The sequence below is a fragment of the Xiphophorus maculatus genome, chromosome 11, assembly GCF_002775205.1.
Source record: "Xiphophorus maculatus strain JP 163 A chromosome 11, X_maculatus-5.0-male, whole genome shotgun sequence".
NCBI lineage: Eukaryota > Metazoa > Chordata > Actinopteri > Cyprinodontiformes > Poeciliidae > Xiphophorus > Xiphophorus maculatus.
In genome coordinates, this window is record NC_036453.1 from 11,400,827 (window position 1) to 11,410,015 (window position 9,189).

The following is a 9,189-nucleotide window of genomic DNA, read 5'->3' on the forward strand; positions in this document are numbered from 1 at the left end:
TTTTGAGGAAAATTCTGAGATTAATCCAAGAAGAACTTTAACAGATTTTTTTACTTTTCAAGCTTATAAATGTTTTTGTTTTGTTTTGTTTTGTTTTCTAAGAAAAGCTGTAATTGCTCTAATACACTGCCACAGATGTATGGGTCAAAAAGGACAAAATCAAATGCATAAATATACCATGAAATGTCTCATTACATAATGTTCAATAGTATACCTTTAACTTGCTTTTATAAAATAGAATATGTGCAATCATTTGATTTCATATATTTAATTTTAAATAGAGTTAAATATGTGTATTTTTAGGTGGTATCCAGGTAGCCTATAAGGAGTTGCCATGCTGTTTCTGGCATTATTATTTTGGGGGTCAGAGGCTGAAAAGTTTGGGTACCCCTGCTGCACAGTAGCAAAAGCAAAAGAAAATATTGTGCAGAAAAAATACTATGCATATTTTTTTGAACCTCATTCTCAAAGAAATGTGAAGCTTGTGTAGGATAGTTGAAAAAAAAAATCTATAAAATGTGCATGAATAATAAACTGACAATTTCAAGAAGTAGATGCAAATGACAGCATTTTTTTTTGCCAACTTATTGACTCTGTTGGAAGCCTGGATTAGGTCCTTAAAGGTAGACCACGATACCTTGAGGCATCTCTATTAAAATCTTAAATAGACAAACAGAAAGGAAGAAAAAAACAACGATGCCACGATGTTTTGTGAGGTCTAACCACACTTATCTTTTTTATATTTACATCAAAATGAAGGCAGAACCTTCTTGTTTGCACACCTTTATTGTCTTTCCTCTCTCATTTGACTATGAACGATTTCTGCCCTCAGCTGGAGATAAACATGCATGACATGAGCAGCAGTGCATGTAAGCTTTCCAGAAGCTCAGTGTGCTCGAGTTCATAACGGATGAATCATGACTTACAGTTTACAAACAAAACAAAAAAACCCAGTACACTTTAGAAAGATGGTTGTTGTTGCAGTATATGGTGGTTAATGAAACATGAATAAAACATGTGCAGAACAGCTTATAAGTGTGATCTCTTTCGAGCTTTAAACAAATACTGCAAGATAAACCTGGGCCTTATTAATTAAAACTATGTTAATAATGAATGATGCAGTCATATCTTGCTTTCTAGAAATTGACTCACTAGACCTCTGCTTTGGACATGGTTTGCTTACTTTGGAAGAATTTCAATTCATTTTAATGTTGCACTTTTGTGTGCTTTTTCTTATACAACATCCTGATTTAGTTTTCAAAAAAAAAAAAAAAATCCACCAAAATAGAATTTAGTACAGTTAGACAAAAGTAGCCGAGAAGTTTCTGAAGTATGGAAAATCTCTCAATTTTGCTGAGCATAAACTTTTGGTTTGATGCACTCAGGTTGTAAATTATGGAAGAAGAGGATTCCTGGCTTCTCCCTGATCCATTGGAGGCAAATAAAAGTTTGAGGTTTTGGTGCAGCAGTGAATGATATCAGAAACAGACTCCCTGCTGAAAGAACGTGGAAGTTTTACTTGCTGAAAAAGCAATTTTCAGTAGTTGGAAACTCTTCTACTGCATTTATGTTAGATATGATCACAATCATTACATCAATCATACATGGAAATTATGAACACTGACCAAATATTGTTATGCGCGGACTCCACTTGACCCATAAGATGTGCTTTGGTACATTAGATGCAGATCCCCTGTCAGAATCTAACTTCTAATTTAAAGTTTAGAATGCCAAAGTAACAACAAATGCAAAGGCCTTTGTTTAAGAAAACACAAAATAAAGTTTTAACCATAATCTCTAATTAATAAACCCCTGTCAGTTTTAGTGTGCTGTTGATTCTATCAAACAAATAGTGTTTAAAAACCCTGCCATTGCAAGTAAGTTGAGAAAACACTATTGGTTTTAAATTTTAAAAATACACACTGGATCAGATGTTGAAGGTTCTTTGTTCATTGTTTTATTTTTGTTTCCATAAAACATTAGTTGTCGTTTTTGTCATGCAAGTATTTATGTACTTTTATTTATTAGAATATTTATGCAAGAGCTGACATTTTATTTTTATTACCGTAAGTAAATTGTGAGACGAATGTCTTTGATTAAATACGAGGAGATGTCTGATGGAAGAAAGCAAAGATCTCTCTTTGTCATCATTATGATGAAGAGATGTTTCGATGATAATTTAACTTCAGAAAATAATACTGTTTATTTGATCACAAATAAACAGATAAATAAACCCTTTTCAGCTGACTATAAAAGTAATCTGCTGAACATTGAAAGTTTGCGACACATTAAATCGTTTTCCAAAAGCACTTTATTGTAAAGTGTATGAAATCATTTCCCCCACTCTCAGGCAAAACAGAAGAATGCTGCTTTGCTCGGTCTTTTGTGCTTATGGATGATGGCTAAATGTGACTTTTTCTGAATAATTTTGGTATTTCCTGTACATTAGGCGACCTTTGGGTTTTAGTTGTTCTCCCTGGCTCCAGATGTCTTAAGGATCCCTGTTTGTACTTCCCTGCCCTAAAGGAATTTCCTGGCAAAAGCTGAAAAATTTGAAATAGATTTCTGCTGAATGAACACTTGTGGATGAAGATGCGAGTATCTGGAGAAATTCTTTTTTTTATTTCAAGATACTGCAGCTGCATGTTAACCTTGAGAACATTGTTTTCGTATAGTCACAAGATTGTTATGGGGGGGGGGGGGGGGGGGGGGGGGGGGGGGGGGGGATTGAGTTCCCTGAGGATCCCTGTTGTTAAACCAAAAGATGATCTATGATAATAAGCAAAGTCATGAATGTGACACAAAGTAGTCCCCAAATATAGCTCAGCACAATAGTTAGTATCTGTGCTGATTTGCAGCATTTTGTGGACTTTCCACTTTGCTTTTGGCATCTTTTTATGTCTTTCTTTCCATCTTGAAAAGAACCCTTCTTTCAATTTGTGTGCAGCGGTGCAAATGTCTGGCAGCAGTTGCTTCTTTATGATGCATTTTTGTTTATTTCATGCATTGAGCCAACTCACTTGTGTAGAAGATCAGGAAGCAGCCAAACTTTTGCTTTTATAGAAATTTTGAGGCTTTTCAGTGATCAGTCTTTGAGGCACATTTGAACGTCCCATTCCAACTAATAAGTCCCTTAATTACTGAAAGTAGCAACAATGCTTTTAGTATTATTACTTACAGTATTTCTTCTCTCATGAGTGGCATTTCCATTAACCATGAATTTTAATTTCATTGCTTATTTAATGGAAACACTGCAATTGCAAAATTGTGTGTGTGTGTGTTTTTTTTAACATCAGCAGAATATGGACAAATATTTACACACATTTGTAATGGAAACACAGCTAAGTATCTGGTCAGAAAACATTGCAATATTTGAAATAATTTCCTCAAACACAGTTGGCCTAATAAGTAGTGATGGCTCCTGTCCACTGATGGGTATGTGTGCCTTACCAGAGGTGCGAAACTTGGAAAAATTTTAACAGAATCTCTCCATTTTTCTAGGATGTGTGGCCCATGCTTGTTTGAAACCTCTACTTCCTCCTTATAGTAGCCATTTGTAGAATCAACATCTGATTTAATTGTGTAGCCTGGCCCATTTGCTCCTAGCCAGTTAATAAAAATACATTTAATTTGCTTTTCCTTTTTTTTGGGACATTTTAAAAGTTTGCTCAAAACCTGCACAATTGACAATGAACATAGTTATTGTTAAATCATAAAAGTGTTCATCTGTCATGATGTGCGGTTGTAGGGTGGTGAGGAAAATGTGGAGGACCCTGGTTGGAATGATGAACTAATATTTAATGGTGAAAAAGGCACAAGTAATCCAAAAGTCCAGGCAGCACAGATGAGCAGAAAGCTAAAGATCAAAACTGGTAGCGACTGGTAACATCAAACGCAACACAACAGGCTGGTATGACAAGGACCCAACAAAGACACAGAGACACAGGTGGTATTAAATGCACAAAGGGTAATCATGAAACGAGACACACCTGGGAACAATCAAGGGGTAGACAGGAGACTCAAGACACAGAAACCCAAAAATAAACACAGAAAACTCAAATCAACACAGAAAAACCCCAATCTGGACATCATCAGCAGACTATAAAGGCTCACATGTCCACATTAGACCTTCGAACAACTGTTGAACAATCCATATAACATTGATGTCCATAAAAAATGAACTAGGATGATCTTTTTGTCTCAGTCACATCACACATGTTAAAAAATGCACAAAAATGCCTCGAGGGAAGAGTTAATGAAGACAAATTAGCCGATGTGAGTCATGTCTCGTAGATGACTGGATCACTTTGATGAGAAAAGACTCATTCTTGTACAACATTTCTGAAAGAAAATGAACATTTCCGTCGCTGCGGAGTGACAAAAAAAGTAATTTTCCACACCACTGTTCAAAAACCCGCCTGTCGCCCTCTCTGTGGTCAGGGCCTGTGCACTCTGAATGGTGTCAATTACACGAATGAGGCCCGCTGCATTCAAATTATGCCTCTCATATGCCAGACTTACAAGACGAGGTGTTCCAGTTGGGGATGAAATAGTGGAATACATCCTCTCAGGAAGCCAGGTCCCAGGGTAGAAAGAGCTACGGCTGGCGTCAGGGGAGCAGAACAATTTCCATTATCCAATGGCTTCTTGCCCACATTGTGGCCATCAGTATCAATGAAATATCCTCTCCTTCACTCCTTTTAAGACCGTTCTGGAGAATGGGTCGTTAAATCAGGGAAATATAAGAAAGGCACTGAACATCCTTCTTAAAGACAAACGGGGTGTTTAAATGCTAATGGGTATTTTTAACTCAAAAACCAAACCGTACAGTGATTAGCTAAATTCCAGTGGTTCAGTTCTAAGGTATCCCAGATGTGGCCACAGAGAACTTATAATACATGATAGATAAGAAATATAACTGTCAGACGCACATCTTTATATTTAGAGGAATATCAATAGTAATTCAGTTTTCTACAGTTAGGGAACTTCTTCATTAGATCACATAAGATATTTTCTAGTAAATGTTGAATCTTCTGTTGTGTTCTGAATTTTTCACATGATCATACAGTGCATGGAGAGAGTTTAAATACACATATCGCTCTTATCTCATGCTTTCTGCAAATGTTCTTGCAACCTGTGCTTGTGAAGGCAGTTTACAATCCAAAACAGATAATAATGTAAAAACATGTATTTGTTATTATTAGAGTTGTATTTAAAAACATTAGCTGAGCCACTGTGGAAGTTCCAAAGAGCCACTTGCGGCCCCAGAGCCACAGGTTGCAGACCTCTGGTCTAAATAAAGTACAGGCCATTTACCATTTAAAATGCCTCCAGAAAACCTGAGGAACTTCATAAGAGTACTAAAATCAGGCTGTTATGACGCAAAACATGAAAGCATAACTTGAGAGTTTGGCACAGTACTGTGAATACTCACTGAAGAAGATGAGTCATGGAGTTGTGCTTCTAAATTCCCCTTAAATAAGATGCAAAAAAAAGAAAGAAAAAAGGATTAAAATAGGGTTTACATAAGAGTTCTTTGGTAGATGTAATCCTTCTGCGTTCGACCAAAGCATATCACAGATTTCCTTAAGACTAGAAAATTTTGTCAGCGTGTGAAACAGAAGCATAATATATCTCCTTTCGGTTGTTAGTCAGACATTCATACATCTGCATTCAGCAGGATGTTCTGCTGCCAGGGTTCATCATCTCAGCCGACGCAGTCTTACACAACGATTTCCAGGTTTTCTACAAACTCTTGAGAGAGAGAGAGAGCAGCTTTTAGAGAGGAACAAAGACAAACAGTTGGGCTAGAAGACGATGCACAGTGACATACAATCTCATCAGCTGCACACAGTCATAGAAAGTCTGACAGTTTAATGGGGTTGTTAAGTTAAACTATGAAATCTGAAAGTGTATTTTTGGCAAGCCATAAGAAAGGTAGGCTTTTACTAATGAGCAGTGACTCAAATATGGCTAACACCCTGTTTACAATTCAGTCTGTCTGTCAGATGTCACATTGTGTCAGAGCAGACATGCCAGCACACGGCTTGAATTATGCAGAAAAGTTTAGTTCCGGCTGCGTAGGTTTCCAGTGACACAGATTCGGATTCTGCTTTAAACTGCACTTCTTTTCTTCCCTGCAGAACATTGGAAAACACCCCTCAAGAAAAAAAGATTAAATTATTTGGATGGTGTTTAGTGAAAACCCAGCAACCTAAGCAGTTTTGGGAATAGATTTGTAACATTAAAGCGGTATGAAAATGCTGCACAAGCCCCCTAAAGCTAAGATCGTTTTCACACTCGTTAAAATACTCTAAAAAAAAACAACACACAACTTGCAGAAAAATGAAGATGCTGTTACAAAAAGAAAGACGGTGCGAGATTTGGGGACATCTAGAAGTAGCTTTTGTAAACAAGAACACATCATGTTCTGATGTCTTAAAAAAGATTGTACATGTGTCACTAGCATGCAGAGATAATAATTTGCAGAGTGAGTAAAACTGAAACCACATTAGGGAGATGGCTAAACTTTAAATAAATAAAGCTATTTGAAAATTAGCCTGCAGGTTTTTGTCATTAAACTCAGGCAGAACACAGAGATTTGCTTAAAAGGAGGAAGATTTAAAATTAAGAAAAGATTCATAAATTCATTGCCCTGAGACATGATTACGCAATACAAAATGCAACCCACATGTTGTTCTGAAATCATAACATTGCTTCTTTTTTTAGTTTTTACAGAAGACATTATGGCATCTTAAGGTTTAAACATGTGAAGGAGAAACTTTTAAAGCAAAAATAAGGACACATTATCATGACAACACAAATTTATAGCATCTTAAAGCAGCTGCTGAATGGTTATGCAAATATTAAAATTGAAAAACAATGGATCAGCTGTGCTTTATCTTATATGGAAACATTTCTGGTTGATTAATCAGAGATATATGAGAGTACTGAAGCATTAATCTGTGGAAAATAATAGAACAAATGTAATACATTAACCCACCGGCAGGTAAAGACAATTTAGATGATTGCAAATCAAAAATTAATCCCAGATTTATTCTCACCATTTTTTTTGTGCAGATAAATGCTGTTAATGATGCCGTCTGGCTGCTTAGGCTGTCAGTATTTTAAAAAACTCGATCAGACTCAAAAGGCATTTTCAAATTCAGTTTGTAAAAGCGTCACAGTTGGAAATCCAAACTGAGCAAGTTGAGGACTTTTGGTTTAAAAAGCCACTGAAACATGCTGTTTGTACTCAGTCATATTCACAGAAACTACAGAATAATTAGTGTCAAAACTAGGAATTAAATTATATTACTGTGACTGCTTAAATATATATTTAGTACTTTTTAAATTATTGAAACAACTGGGCTAGAGTGCAGAATTTCAGCATGAATAATATTCTGATGTGAATGAAAGTAGGAAAGTTGCTGATTTGTGAAATCAGAAGGTGGATTTTTTATGTTAACGAGACTGAAGGGATTCATAAAAAGTATCAAGGGAGTTTTTGATTGTCCAGATCTGTCAATAAATCTGAAGCAGTATCTGTTATCAATACAAATAGTGACATATACATCTTTTGAGATCACCTGCTGCTTAACAAACATCCAAAGTTTATTTATGTTCTGCAAATTACCCGATTCTATTAAATATGTAAGAAATGTTGGTTGTGTTGCCCAAACATTGTTGATTAGATCTGAACTGACCAGGATCTTCCTGGTCAATCCCAGTTTCTGGTTTTCTTCCAGATCCAATTTGAGATATTTGTTTTCTTCAGACCTTGATGCATAAATGGCAAAAAAAGTGTTTTGATAGAAGTAGTAGTTTTGATTCCAACAGAAAATGAAGTTATTTCAAGATTATCCCAATATTAGCACAAGGGATGTGAAAATTTGGGTCAACATCAATATCTGACATCATTATTGCTGCTAACCTACATATACCAATATTTTATATATTTCCCTACTTTTTAAACACCATGAGGAAAGAACTGACATTGTTTCTCTGTTTATGTGTAAATATAGTTTTAATTGATTATTTCTGGGACATTCTGAGCAAAAAGCTTCACAAACATTTTATCTGTACAGCTGTTAGCAAAACATTTCCAACTTGAGTTTCTTGCGTTTCTTCAGTACGTCACATTTACTTTGATTTAAGTACAAAAACTATAACCTTCTGCCCAAGCAACATTGCTTCCAAACACATAAGACATCAGCAGAAAGCCAGTTGTTTGCCTGAGATGTTTGGACTCCCTTCCCGCTGACGCTAACACGCTAATGTGTTCACCAAAGGTTATCAGATAACTAAAATAATAAAGTACTCATTGCAGATTTTAAAATATAATTTTATGCTAGGCTGGACAACCCCCCCCGCCCCCCAAAAAACATGCATTACGTTATGGAATAAAATTTTTTCTTAGGACAAACGGCGCTAAAATGATTAGTTGTTGGTTTTGCGGGATTTAACATTATTCCCTTTGGGTGTTCCCATTCCAACCAGGTCACAACTCTTGAACTCTTAAACTTTTGAACTCGAAAACATCAGATTATGGGGCCCTTTTAAAAAAAGAAATAAATAAAACTAAAGTGAGGATTTTGAAAAAATACCAGCACATGACAGGAACAGTTTGATCCAATAACACCAGGATATTTCAGCTTCTCTTACAGGACTAAATCCTGATTACCTGAGCATTCATTTCCTCAAGTGAATTATTATTATTATTATTATTATTATTTTTTACCTTGAATATTAATGGTTTTTAATCATATTCTGCAAGCAAAAAAAAAAAAAGCGGTATTAAACCTACTCTTTAAATTAGTAATACCTCTTACAACACAGACAGTCTCTAGTCTAACACACTGTCCAGAAGGTTCGGCTTTACTTTCAATGGATGAAAAGATAAGCCTGTCTTAACAGTCTTATCTCTGGATTGGTGAAGGCATAACAGCAGTGAATATAAAAGGAGTAGGATTTACATACTTAAACACTAACATTTAGCAATCGTTATGTAAAATAAGTCTGAATTAACAACATTTATGCACCTTTAAGGCTTGAAGATTCACATCCTTGGAACAATAAATAGGAAGTTTCAACGCTCAGCTTGAAAAGCTTGTTTGATGTAAACATTGTGACACGAACAGACTTAGTGGTTAGGTTGAGTGTGATTAAAGGATTTGATGTGTAAAACAA